Below are 15,219 nucleotides of genomic sequence, written 5' to 3'. Positions count from 1 at the left end.
TTACTTTCCTTATCAATGAGTCTCTCAGTTTCCACTTTTGCTAAATGTATTTGTTTTTTACACATTTTATTTTTTTCTCTATAACTTTTTAATGCTTCTTCATTGCCTTCTTGTTTTAGCTTCTTAAATGCCTTGTTCTTGTTATTTATTGCCCTTTTTACAGCCTTATTTAGCCACATTGGTGATCTCCTGTTCCTAGCACTTTTATTTCTGTATGCTATGGGTAGCTCGCAGTGGGTGTGTAAAACTGATTTAAATATTTCCCATTTATTTTTTGTGCTCCTATTTTTGAGGACATTGTCCCAATCAATTCGGCGAAGGTCCTCTCTAAGCTGATCAAACTTTGCTTTCCTGAAATTCAGCGTTTTTGTAACCCCTTCCAGGGCACCTTACTGAAGGACAAGTGGAATTGTATTATATTGTGATCACTGTTCCCTAGGTGCCCATGGACTCGTACTTCTGTTATTCTATCTGGCCTGTTGCTTAAAATTAAGTCCAGAAGGGCTGTCCCTCAAGTTGGGCCCTGCACAAGTTGTGACAGATAATTATCCTTGGTCACTGACAGAAATTGGTTTCTTTTCTGAGATACGCAGTCCCCCATAATAATCACCTCATTGTGATTTGCTGCTTTGTCTATTTGTTTCAATAATACATTTTCAGTGGTTTCTGTTATATTTGTTGGCTTATAACAAACCCCTATGAGGATTTTATTACTTTTCCCTCCTTCTATCTCCACCCATAGAGACTCCACATCTTCATTTCCCTCTTGTATATCTTCTCTTAGTGTGGGCTTTAAAGTGGACTTTATATATAGACAGACTCCACCCCCTTTCCTTTTTTTACGATCCCTCCTAAACAAATCATATCCTTGCAAGTTAGCCACCCAGTCATAGCTGTCGTCTAACCATGTCTCAGTTATTCCTACTATGTCGTATTTTTCCTCATACATTACCAACTCCAGATCTTCAATCTTATTGGTCAGGCTTCTTGCATTGGTCAGCATGCAGGAAAGAAGTTTTGCTTCCTTTTTCTTAGCTTCCTTCTGAGTACCCTGTCTTGGGTCCTCTTTACCACATCTAGTATCCTTGATTAGTTTGTCCATCTGCTGCATGTTCTTGTCTGTTGTTTTTCCTCCCATCCCCTCTTCTTCTAGCTTAAAGCCCTCCTGATTCGTTGGGGAATTGGGAACCAATGGAGGGATTTGCATAGGGGAGAGTAAGGGGAGTGGTGAGTAGAGAGGTGGATTAGTCGGGCATCAGAATTGTGGACAGACTGGAGTGGTGCAAGAGAGTTGGCAGGGAGGCCACAGAGGAGAGTGTTGCAGTAGTCAAGGCGGGAGATGATGAGGGCATGTACAAGAGTTTTAGTAGATTAAGGACTGAGGAAGGGACGGATTCCGGAAATATTTTTGTGTTGGAGGGAGGTTGTGATATTCTATATTTACAGGGTATCTTACTTTTCAATCTAAGTATTCTATCCATCCATCTATATCTTTATACAAAATTGCTTTATTACGGTAGTTCCATAAACTAGCTTTAAATTACATCGAGAATTGCAGTATGCAAAAGATGATATTAAATGGAACCTGTCATGTCATTTTTAACAACCAGGCTCTGGCAAAAAGCCCCCGGATTGGCGCGATCACCGATCTAATCGATCGCGCCAATCGCAGGGCACAGCTGGCACCGGCACAGATCGATGCTGTAATAGCACCGATCATAGGCCGGAGCCTAGGACAGGCCCGGCAGGGCATGCAGAAGGTGGTTGGCGCGATCAGTGTAATCGTCGATCGCGCCAATCACAGGGCACAGCTGCGGTCATGACCTGCCTAGGAATTTGAGCTGTGAGTTCTGATCCTAGGCAGTTACCATGGTCACCAGGGCCAGCAGGGAATGATTACATTGATCCCACCAATGACAGGTCACAGCAGCGGTGTGACCGCTCTGTGACCTGTCTCTGATCTGCAGGTGACTAGGGATGAGCGAGTACTGAAGTATCCAATGATAGTTAATGGAAAATGCGAGTAATTGTCTGCTGGACCCTTCAAAGCGATCTGGGGGCTGAGGAAAACGGTAAAAAACGTGTAAATGTTAAAAAATGTATGCTGTAAACAAATGTATATAACATGGGGCACCTGGTCAGGGCCTACACGATAGTTTTTACATCACTGCTTCACTAGAATGTACAAACACTATTTTAAGTCCTTTGTTTTTTTGCCGTAAGAGCGGGACTCGTACGCCACTTACGCAGTGCCTGTGATATATCAGAAGAAGTACCGTAAGAGCAAGTGATGATGGAGGCAATCTACTGACACCTAAGTGTGTAAATGGTGTAAGGAGGACAATCTGCCCTAGGGGTAGGGGCTGTGTTATGGTTAACGCAGGAAGAAGCCACCCATCATCATCATCATCTTAATCACAAGGGATTCACAATTATAAAGCTTGGACTACTGTCCTTGTTGTGCCACTGCCCAATGTGTAGGCATAGATTTAGTGTCTTCCAAACATTAGCCCTAGGGGTTGTATTATGGTTGATGAAGGAAGCAAGGCAGGTCTGAAGGGCCTAACAGTTATGATAAAGCCAGGACTACTAGCATAGAGGTGGCCATGCCCACTGTCCAGGCATAGTCATAGTGTCTACAAAAATTAGCCCAAGGGGCTGTATCATGGTTGATGAAGGAAGCAAGGCAGGTCTGAAGGGCCAAACAATTATGATGAAGCTAGGAGTCGGACTACTAGCATAGAGGTGGCTGCGCCCAGTGTCCAGGCATAGCAATAGTGTCTCCAAAAATTAGTCCATGGGGCTAAATCATAGTTCATGAAGGAAGCAAGACAGGTCTGAAGGGCCAAACAATTATGATGAAGCTAAGAGTTGGACTACTAGCATAGAGGTGGCCGTGCCCAGTGTCCAGGCATAGCAATAGTGTCTCCAAAAATTAGCCCAAGGGGCATGATAGGAAGAAGGTTGATGAAGGAAGAAGGGTCTCACTCTCATCACAAGTGTCTCCAATGGGAAATATTAATTAACGTAACATTGTTTTTAGCTTATTGACCATGAGGTACATGTGTCAGAAGCAGATTTTGAAAACATGTGTAGGAAGAAGAAAAGGGGCTTGTATGGGAAGGGAATGAAATGGATGTGATCACCAATTTAAAAAAAAACGTGTTGGGTGACAGTAGGTTGGGATACTGTCATCTGGAAGGCTTAAATACTATTGCAAAATCCAGTCCTTGTTAAATTTTATCAGAGTCAGCCTGTCTGCATTCTCTGTAGTCAACCGTGTGCGTGTATCTGTGATGATTGCCCCAGTGGCACTGAAAACACGGTCTGACATCACACTAGCAGCAGGGCAGGCCAGCACCTCCAAGGCATAGAAGGAGAGGTCGGGCCAACTATGCAGCTTGGATACCCAGTAATTAAACGGTACAGAAGCGTCAGGAAGGACGCAGGTATGGTCAGTTAGATAGTCGTTGAACATCTTGTTCAACTTCTCCCTCCTTGACATTGCTACTGTTGCAGCTAGTCTTTGGTGATGAGCCGGTTTATTGAAGATGGCCCAGTTTGTGGACATTTTACCACCACCTCTTTTGGACCTTCTTGGCATATCTCTCCCCATTAATGCATGCTGTTGCACAGAGCTGGTGTCTCTGCTAGCAGTGGTGTCTGAGGGTGCTGTTGCCATCAAATTATCGACAACGGCCTTCTTGAAGGATTCTATTGTGAAACCCCTTAGTGACTTCAATAGTAGCGAAGGAAATTTGTCCTTGGGTCTAGAAAGGTGGCCAACCAGTATAGGTTGCTATTGAAAATGTTGATAACGCGATTGTCTTGGCACAGACAGTCAGAAATGAAGTGTGCCATGTGTGCCAAGATTTATAGAGGCAAATTTTCTGTGACCCCTGAAGGAGGAACAATACCCATCCTCTCCTCACACTGACTCTCCTCCTCCTCCTCTTCAGCCCACCCATGCTGGGCAGACATGAATCAGTACCACTGAAAAAGAAGTCCTCTCCCTCCTCATTTTCATCATCCTCTTCATCCCCCAATGTTACCTGATGATATTGGCTGGGCTGGGTAGATTCACCCATTGTGAAATCTTGCTCCATACCCAGCTGCTGGGCACACAAAGATTCCATTTTTTGATTCTGCAGCGGTTTTTTTCAGCAGACATTGCATAGGGATGGTTACGCTGATAATAGCCTGATCACCGCTCACAAGCTTGGTGCAGTACTCAAAGTTATCAAGCACCTCACAAATATCAGCGATCCACACCCACTCAACAGTTGTTATGTGTCTTGGCTGAGTCTCAGTGTGACGGGCATGTTTAAGCTGGTATTCAGAAACTGCCCTCTGCTGCTCACTTACCCTTGCCAACATATGATATGTTGAGTTCCACCGTGTTGGCAGGTCACAAATTAGTCTGTGGTTTGGCAAATTAAATTGCTTTTGAAGCGCTGCAAGACCGGCAACAGCGCTTGAGGAGTTGCGGAAATGGGCGCAAATACGGCGTACCTTCTCAAGTAGGTACGGCAAGTCAGGGTATGTATTTATAAATTTTTGCACAACCAGGTTCATCACGTGAGCCATGCATGGCATATGTACCAGCTTCCTGAGCTTTAAAGCCGCCACCAGGTTAAGCCCATTGTCGCAGACAACCAGACCAGGTTGGAGTTGCAGTGGGGAGAGCCACTGATCGGTCTATTGTTTTATTCCTTGCCAAAGCTCTGCTGCAGTGTGTGGTGTGTCACCTAAGCAGATCAGCTTCAGCAGGGCGTTTTGCCGCTTTGCCGATGCGCTGCTGCACAGCCCCCAACTTGGGAGTGATGTGGAGGGTAATTCAGCATAGGATGACGAGGCGGAGGAGGAGGAAGAGGGGAGACTGGACGTATATGATGAGGTGGAAACCCTGATTGAGGTTGGGTCCGCTATTCGTGGCATGGGTATGTGTTATGATTGAGTCAACGTAGGAGGCAAAAACAGAAATACTAGCTAAGTCCAGAAAACCAGAGAGGTTGGCAGCTATCAGATGCAGACCCCTGAACCTATCCACACAACTAGCAGTAGCCGTGGGGGGTTCCTACGATGCCCTAGACCCCTCGATCACAGCCGGAGAATTAAATAGCCTAAAGACAGAAAGGGAAATCTAAACTGCCCCAGAGCAGACCCCAAAGCAAAAGGCAGCCCCACACATATAATGACGGTGAAGCAAGAAGAAAGAACACAACACAGACAGAAAGATAGACTGAGCAAAGACGGGGCCCAAGCTAACTAGATGGGAAAGGACAGGAAGGCTGCTGTCTGCAATCCGTGAAAAACCCTATGAAAATAAGAGCCAACAGACTGACAGTGAAAAAGGCCCTGAAGACGCTAGGCTTCAAAAAGACTATGTCGTTACTCAGGAATATTCTGAAGACAGAGCAACAGGCAAAAGAAGAATCAGCTCACCCCAGCAGGGAATGGCAGAATCCAGAAAAGCAAGGCAAACAAAAACACAAATGCTAAAAGGCAAAGCAGAAAACTTAGCTTTAGAGGAGCAGGAATCAGACTGGTTTCCTAGAAGTCCACAGAGAAATCACCCACAGGGCAGAAGGGCGTTGGCAGCCTTAAATCCAGTCCGTGACTCCACTCAGCCAGTCATCATCATTAGACTCAGGTGCCTGATAATCAGGCTCATTACCTTCCTTTACCAGAATAGGGAGTTCACCAGACCTCAGTGACGAAGGGGAAAATGAACTCACAACAGTACCTCCCCCTTGAGAAGTCGTCACCGAACCCTCAACCACGCCACCAGGGTGATCAGGGTGAGCCCGATGAAAGGCAAGCAACAATCTTTTGGCATGAATATCAGAGGCAGAGACCCAGGAATTATCCTCCTGACCATAACCCTTCCACTTAACCAAATACTGGAGTCTCCGTCTAGCCAGACGGGAATCCAGTATTTTCTCTACCTCATATTCCATGTTACCTTCAACAAATACAGGGTCCGGAGGTGCCACCCCAGGAACAACTGGTTCAACAAACCTCTTCAACAAGGACTTATGGAACACATTATGGATTTTAAATGTGACAGGGAGAGCCAAACGAAAAGAGACCGGATTAATAATCTCCAAAATCTTGTAAGGTCCAATAAATCTAGGCTTAAACTTAGGAGAAGCCACCTTCATAGCAATATTTTTTGATGATAACAACACCATATCACCAATCTTAAACTGGTGACCAATGGTCCTATGTCGATTGGAAAACCGTTGGGCCTTTTCCTGGGAGAGAGATAACTTATCCACCACTTGGTCCCAGATTTGGTGCATTCTCTCCACCACAGTGTCAACACCTGGGCAAGCAGAAGGCTCCACCTGCCCTGAAGAAAATCGAGGATGAAACCTAAAGTTACAAAAAAAAGGTGACATCAAAGTGGCAGAACTAGCTCTATTATTTAAAGCAAATTCGGCCAAGGGCAAAAATGGAACCCAATCATCCTGATCAGCGGAAATAAAACATCTCAAATACGACTCCAAGGTCTGGTTTGTTCTCTCTGTCTGCCCATTGGTCTGAGGGTGAAAAGCAGAGGAGAAGGACAACTGAATTCCCAGCTTGGAACAGAAAGTCCTCCAAAATCTAGACACAAACTGAACTCCTCTGTCAGATACAATGTTCTCAGGAATCCAGTGCAAGCGAACCACCTGTTGCAAAAACAGGGGCACCAACTCAGAGGAAGACGGCAACTTAGGGAGTGGTACAAGATGAGCCATCTTAGAGAACCACAAATCACAAATCACCCAAATAACAGTCATTCTTTGAGAGACCGGCATATCAGAGATGAAATCCATTGAAATATGGGTCCATGGCCTCCTGGGGACCGACAAAGGCATCAACAACCCACTAGAGCGAGAACAAGATTTAGACCGGGAGCAAGTCCCACAGGACTGCACAAAATTCCTGACATCATGAGACAAGGTGAGCCACCAAAAAGAGCGACTCACCAGATCTCTAGTACCAAAAATACCAGGATGACCAGCCAAGGCAGAGCAATGAACTTCAGACATCACTCTCTTCTTCCACTGGTCAGGAACATACAACTTTCCACTGGGACAACGCTCAGGTTTGTCCTCCTGGAACTCTTGCAGAGCAAGTCTCAAATCAGGCGAGATGGCAGAAAGAACTACCCCTTCGCCTAAGATGGTAGCAGGCTTGGTCACCACAGGAGAATCAGCAAAGAAGCTCCTAGAGAGGGCGTCTGCCTTGACATTCTTAGTTCCAGGAAGAAAAGAGACCACAAAATCAAAACATGTAAAAAACAAGGCCCACCTAGCCTGTCTAGGGTTCAAGCGTTTAGCCGACTCTAGGTAAATCAAATTCTTGTGGTCAGTGAGGACCACAACTTGATGTTTAGCTCCCTCCAACCAATGTCTCCACTCCTCAAATGCCCATTTCATGGCCAACAGTTCCCGATTCCCCACATCATAGTTACGTTCAGATGCAGAGAACTTTCGGGAAAAGAAAGCACAGGGATTCATTTTAGATGTTACAGGATCCTTTTGGGACAAAACAGCTCCTGAACCAATCTCAGAAGCATCCACCTCTACCTGGAACGGGAGTGAGACATCAGGTTGTCGCAAAACCGGGGCGGAGGTAAATCTTCGCTTCAGCTCCTGAAAGGAAGCAACAGCCTCCGGAGACCAATTCAACACATCAGCACCCTTCTTAGTCAGATCAGTCAATGGCTTGGCAATACTAGAAAATTTTGCTATAAATTTCAGATAAAAATTAGCAAAACCCAAAAACTTCTGGAGGGCCTTCAAAGAAGTGGGCTGAACCCAATCATAAATGGCCTGTACCTTGGCCTGGTCCATTTCAATAGTTAATGGAGACAAAATAAATCCCAAAAATGAAATCCTCTGTGTAATGTCCACACGTTATGAAGAATTCAAGGTATTAAACTTTAGATATCTTTTATTCTTCGTCCTCCAGCACACAGCATAACAGTTGCATTACCATGCTACACAGAAGTGAAACTGAAACTCCCCTTCTCATCCCTCTTGTCTCCACCCCCCAAGTCCCACAAGTCTGGCTTGCTTAAAGAGACAGATCTAATTATTATACATTACATCATCCCCTCTTTTTTTTTTTTTTTTTTTACTATAAATAACCCATATTACTGATAAATGCAACAACATGAAAACGTCCAAAGAAATCATGTGTCCGTTTAGTCTTATTTGTTCAATTCCAAGACCAGAGAAACAACAAAAAAAAAAAAAAACTGTAGTTATACTTCCTCAATAAGCCTCAATGGAGCTCTTCTCTCTCGTGTAGGATAACGTCTGGGCTCATTGAGAGGGTTCATTATTGATGGACCAGCTACCTCTTGTTGGTCCTCTCCACCATCGGATACCAAATCTTCCACCAAAGAGAGTTCATTGTCATCATTCTGCAGTATGATTTTAAAATATGAAGAATTTCGCATTATGGAGTGTCCATCTCGTTCAGCCGTGATCATGCTGCCTTTCTTTTTAGTAACATAATATTTTGCAGGACCATATACAGGTGAGGTCTTGTTGGTTGGTCTTTGACGTACCACCACGACATCCCCTCTTTCGATGGCACTTGACTGTGTCCTTCGCCTTCTGTCTGCATAACGTTTCATGGCTTGTTTGTTGGAGAAATCTGTGGATCTCACTGAGGAGTCACTCGGTCGGGGATGGCTGGTCACATCAGGGAGACGTATACGCAGGGTTCTGCTGAACATTAAATGAGCTGGAGCAGCATTAGTAGTGGAGTGTGGCGTATTGCGGTAATTACGCATGAATTTGTATAATGACTGTTTCAGTGGGATGTACTCCAGACTCGCTGCCTTGATACGTTTCCCCAGAGTGCGCATAAAACGTTCCACAATTCCATTAGCTTGCGGCCAGCAAGGAGTGATTTTCCTGTGATTGAATCCCAAGTATTCAGAAAATTGTGTAAACACATGTCCATTGAAGGGAGGTCCATTGTCTGTTTTGACCACTCTTGGAATACCATATGCCGAGAAAATGTCGTCCAGCTCTGGTATGACATTATTAGCAGATGTTGAAGAGATAAATGAAATGACAGGGTATCGAGAATATTCATCAATTGTTACGAGAATGTATTGGCCATTTGGCAATGGTCCATATATATCGACTGCCACTTCCTCCCAGACAGCAGTGGGTAATGGAGACATTTGTAATGGCTCTAAGTTTGATGATGGAGTGATTAATTGACAAGTAGAACAGCGTCTAATCTTTTCTTCCACCAAGTGATCCATATTTGGGAACCACACTTTTTCTCTGAGTAACTTCTTTGTGCCAACAATTCCTAAATGACCTTCATGTGCTATCTGTATGACTAAGTTATGCAAAGTCTTAGGTACAACTAGTTTGGTACCTCGAAGAATGAGGTGTTCTTCAGTGACTGATAATTCCTCACGTACGTTTGAGAATAGTTTTAACTCTTTCAGATCAATCTCAGAATCAGGAAATTTTTCCTTTTGAATTTCATGCCACCTTCGATTTTGGATGATTTGTATTAGGGCACAGAGTGTCTTGTCTTTTGTTGTTTCATTTATAAATTGATCAAGATAAAGTGCTTTTGGCACGGCATGATCTGTAACAAAACGTAGGTATTCTTCAATAGAGGAATGCACAGGTATATCATCATTAGTAGGATGTCTTGAAAGATAATCAGCCGGATTACTGTATTTTCCAGGTTTGTGAACAATTTTATAGTTGTAGTCCTGTAGACGTAGGCCCCATCGTTCAATTCGTGCAGGCATTTTTGCTCTGGGATTTGCAAAAATTGTAAGAAGTGCTTGATGATCTGTGACAATGGTGAAGGGAGCTCCATAGAGAAATAAGTGAAAGTGTTCACATCCCCAGACAACTGCCAAGCTTTCTTTTTCAGGTTGAGAATATTTTCTTTCAGTGTTTGTTAAACTCTTACTTGCATAAGAAATGATGTGAGGATTTTGATTGTTATCCTTGTACTGCGCTAGAATAGCACCCAGTCCCACGGGACTGGCGTCCACAATCAGTTCAGTTCGAAGAGCTGGATCAAAATAAGCCATAGTGGTCGTCGAGCAGAGTTCATTTTTAATTGTTTCAAAAGAGGCCTGACAGTCTTGAGACCATTGAAAAATACAACTTTGTTTTGTAAGTTCCCGTAGTGGATTGCTGATTGTTGAAAAATTCGGAATATATCTAGCACAGTAACTTGCCATTCCAAGGAAAGAACGCACTTCACTGGCATCCTGTGGAATTGAGGCTGTTCTGATAGCTTCCACTTTCTTGGGGTCTGGTTGTACTCCTTTTGCCGAGAAGATGTGACCATAGAATTCTAATGAACCCTTGTCCAACTCACACTTCTCTTTGTTTAAAGTGAGTCCAGCAGAAAGCAGACATTCGAAGATAGCATATAGAGCACGATTATGCTCAGCTTGAGTTTTACCAAAAACCAATATGTCATCACTGTAATTAAAGGCATTTGGGATGTGTTGAATGACACTCCTTATTGCATCCTGAAAAATTTCTGCTGCTGAGCAGACTCCAAAAGTCAATCTTTTGTATCTTCTGAGGCCCACATGGGTGGAAAATGTGGTCAAGTATCGGGACTCTGGACTCAGTTCTAATTGATGATATCCCTTATTGAGGTCGAGCTTTGAGAAGACGGTGGCTCCATTTAATAAATGAATAATGTCATCAATCGTAGGTGAGATATGTCTTTCCCTCTGGATAGCGGTGTTGGGCAGGCGCATGTCAACACAGTCTCACTTGATCAGGAGTCTTTGGTTTTGGAACTACCACAAGTGGAGAGACCCACGGAGTGGGACCAGTAACAGTTTCAATAACGTCCTCATCCATGAGCAATTGGAGTTCCTTTTCTACCTTCTGTCTCAGGTGAAATGGAATACGCCTGTGAGGCTGGGCTACTGGACGAACATTGTCATTCACATGAAGGTGTACTTGAGAGTCCTTTAGTTTTCCCAAACCACTAAATAGGGAGGGAAAGCTGTTCACCATAGTTTGTACATCCATATCCGCAGGGTCAGTTATGGCATGAATAATCTGGATGAGCCCTAGCTCCAAGGCAGTGTGATAGCTGAGAAGACAGCCTCCCGATCCTTGTAATGTGTGGAAAGTGGTTTTCTGCCTGTTTTCTTTATATATAATTTCAGCATCAAATTGTCCCATTATAGCTAGAGGTGTTTTAGATCCATAAGGAAAGATTTTAGTCTGCACTTGTTGTAAGACTGGCCTTGTTTTCAATTGTTCATATGTAGTGCCATCTATGATATCCACTGAAGCTCCTGTATCTATTGTAAAGGTAATGTCAGTGTTGCAGATTGAGAGTGTAACACAGGGAGACTGTACTGAACCAGTGACAGAGGTAGTGAACACATAGTTCTCAGTCGCAGACATTTCTTCTGTGTCCTGATTTATCACTTTTACATCTGCAGATTTTGTCATAGGCAGCGGAGGCTTGTAGTGCGCTGATTTGCAAACAGCTGCAAAATGATTCCCTTTTCCACATTTACTGCAGGTTTGTCCCATAGCTGGACATTTGTTCTGGTGGTGAGGGAAATCCTGTCCACATCTATAACATTTCTTGCTTCTGGGCTTGTTTGTCTGGTAAATTTTTCTGTTTGAGATTATGCACATGTAATTTATCCCCATTCTCCATTACGGTAGCCTGATGATCTGCTATTTCTATAGCACGGGCCATTTTGAGCAAATCATGTAGAGAGATATCCTGCTGCAGAGCCTTACGCCTTAGGTTATTAGACAAGCAGGTGACAATTATTTGAGTTAGGATTTCATCATCTACATCTGTAAAGGCACATCCATGTGCTAACTCTTTCAGCCGTGTGACATAAGTGTCTATGGACTCTTCTGGAAGCTGCTTGGCAATCCTGAATTTATATCTTTCTTATCTGATGTTCTGTTTGGGGTTGAAGTAGCCAGTGAGAGCTTTAGTGCAGTTGCTGTATGTGTCTGTTTCTGCTGCAGGTAACGTACTGTATATGTCATAGACTCCTGTGCCTGCACAATACAGGAGCAAAGCTCTCTTTCTTTTTTCCTCCTTTATGTCCATGGCTTCTAGGAAATTCTCAAATCTGTTTAGCCATTTTCTCCAGTTATGGGAGAGATTAATGACATCAGTCATATCGAATTGTGGGAATGTGTGCAAGTAGTCAGCCATGATAGAGTCTCTCAGTGGTGCTGGCGTGTGAAGCGGTAAAATATAGTCCGTACTCACAGCAGTAGGTGATTATATCCCATCCTCGTCGCCAGTTGTAATGTCCACACGTTATGAAGAATTCAAGGTATTAAACTTTAGATATCTTTTATTCTTCATCCTCCAGCACACAGCATAACAGTTGCATTACCATGCTACACAGAAGTGAAACTGAAACTCCCCTTCTCATCCCTCTTGTCTCCACCCCCCAAGTCCCACAAGTCTGGCTTGCTTAAAGAGACAGATCTAATTATTATACATTACACTCTGTACTCCAAAAAGGCATTTCGATCCTTTGACATACAGGGAATTCTCCCTCAAGATCTGGAACACAGTCCGAATATGTTCCACATGAGAATCCCAATCCTTGGAGAAGATCAAAATATCATTCAGATAGATAATCAAAAATTTATCGACAAAGTCTCGGAAAATATCGTTCATGAAGCACTGGAAGACAGAAGGGGCATTAGTGAGCCCAAAAGGCATCACCAGGTACTCAAAATGTCCCTCCGGAGTATTAAGCGCCGTCTTCCATTCATCCCCCTGCTTAATGCGGATAAGATTATACGCCCCCCTGAGGTCAAGCTTGGTAAACCAGCAGGCACCTCTAACTCTAGAGAATAGATCCGAAATCAGGGGTAACGGATACTGATATTTAATAGTAATTTTGTTGAGGGCACGATAATCAATACAAGGCCTTAAAGAACCATCCTTTTTGGCCACAAAAAAAAAACCGGCACCTAAGGGTGAAGAGGATGGTCTAATATGACCCTTCTCCAACGCCTCCTTAATATAGGACTGCATAGCCTCGTGCTCGGGTACAGATAAATTGAAGAGCCGACCCTTGGGAAATTTACACCCCGGGCTCAGCTCAATTGCACAGTCATAACTCCTATGAGGAGGCAAGGACGCAGACTCATTCTCACTAAATACATCATAAAAGTCCGCCAAATAGTCAGGAACATCATGCGACTGAGGAGAGGTGGAAAAAACCGGAGCCTCACTACAGGCACACCGACAACCCCAACTCACCACAGACACAGATTTCCAATCCAAGACTGGATTATGAATTTGCAACCAGGGAAACCCCAGAACAACGGCATCATGCAGACCATGTAACACCAAAAATCTGCAATTTTCTTGATGGTCTGGGGCGACCCGCATGACCACCTGGGTCCAAAACTGAGGTTTATTTTTCGCCAAAGGGGTAGCATCAATCCCCCTCAAAGGGATAGGCGTCTGCAGAGGTGTCATAGGAAATCCACAACGTTTAGCAAAATCCAAGTCCATTAGAATTAGCGCTGCTCCCGAATCCACAAAAGCCTTGGAGGAAAATGTGGACAGGGAGCAGATCAGAGTAATTGCCAGAAGACACTTAGGTTGAACACCCCCAGCAGAAAACGTATGTGCAAAGCGTTTCTCTCGTTTAGGGCAAACAGAAATAATATGCGAGGCATCTCCACAGAAAAAACACAGCTTATTACGCCTTCTGAACTCCTGACGTTGCGCCTTAGACAAAACTCTATCACATTGCATAGGTTCAGACGTCTGTTCTACCGGTGGCAACACCTCTCGTGCAATCCTGCGTTCACGTAAACGCCGATCAACCTGAATGGCTAATGACATAGAATCGTCCAGACCAGAGGGAACAGGAAATCCCACCATAGTATCTTTTACGGCTTCTGACAAACCCTTCCGAAAGAGAGCAGCCAAGGCATTATCATTCCAGGTAGTAAGGACCGCCCACTTTCGGAACTTTTGACAGTACAACTCTGCAGAATCTCGACCCTGGTTCAATGCCAACATGGTCTTTTCACCCTGATCAATAGCATTAGGTTCGTCATACAACAACCCCAAGGCTTGAAAGAATGCGTTCACATTAGTCAGAATAGGATCATCTGGTTTCAAAGAAAACGCCCAATCCTGGGGATCGCCACGCAGCAAAGAGATGACAATTTTAACCTGCTGCGCGGAGCTCCCTGACTAGTTAGGCTTCAAGGCAAAAAATAATTTACAATTATTTTTGAAACTCAAAAATTTAGATCGATCCTCAAAAAATACATCAGGTGTAGGGATCTTTGGTTCAACAGCATGCGAACGAGCAAGGTAGGCGGAAATTCCCCGCACTTCCGCAGCGAGCTGCTCCACACGATCAGACAATTGCTTTATCTCCATTGAGAGAAAAAAAAAATTCCCCCTACGGCCTCATAGAAATAGAGGAAAGAATATACACACCTTTTTTTTTTTTTAAACACAATTCTTTCCTGCAATTGAGTACCCTAAGATCTGCGGTATGGCGGGTGATTCTGTTATGATTGAGTCACCATAGGAGGCAAAAACAGAAATGCTAGCTAAGTCCAGAAAACCAGAGAGGTTGGCAGCTATCGGATTGCAGACCCCTGAACCTATCCACACAACTAGCAGTAGCCGTGGGGGGTTCCTACGATGCCCTAGACCCCTCGATCACAGCCGGAGAATTAAATAGCCTAAAGACAGAAAGGGAAATCTAAACTGCCCCAGAGCAGACCCCAAAGCAAAAGGCAGCCCCCCACATATAATGACGGTGAAGCAAGAAGAAAGAACACAACACATACAGAAAGATAGACTGAGCAAAAACGGGGCCCATGCTAACTAGATAGGAAAGGACAGGAAGGCTGCTGTCTGCAATCCGTGAAAAACCCTATAAAAATAAGAGCCAACAGACTGAAAGTGAAAAAGACCCTGAAGACGCTAGGCTTCAAAAAGACTATGCCAGTACTCAGGAATATTATGAAGACAGAGCAACAGGCAAAAGAAGAATCAGCTCACCCCAGCAGGGAATGGCAGAATCCAGAAAAGCAAGGTAAACAAAAACAAAACACAAATGCTAAAAGGCAAAGCAGAAAACTTAGCTTTAGAGGAGCAGGAATCAGACTGGTTTCCTAGAAGTCCACAGAGAAATCACCCGCAGGGCAGAAGGGCGTCGGCAGCCTT

Source organism: Dendrobates tinctorius, unplaced genomic scaffold (assembly GCF_039654945.1).
Source record: "Dendrobates tinctorius isolate UK_male_01 unplaced genomic scaffold, ASM3965494v1 ptg000036l, whole genome shotgun sequence".
NCBI lineage: Eukaryota > Metazoa > Chordata > Amphibia > Anura > Dendrobatidae > Dendrobates > Dendrobates tinctorius.
This window is presented reverse-complemented; position numbering follows the sequence as displayed.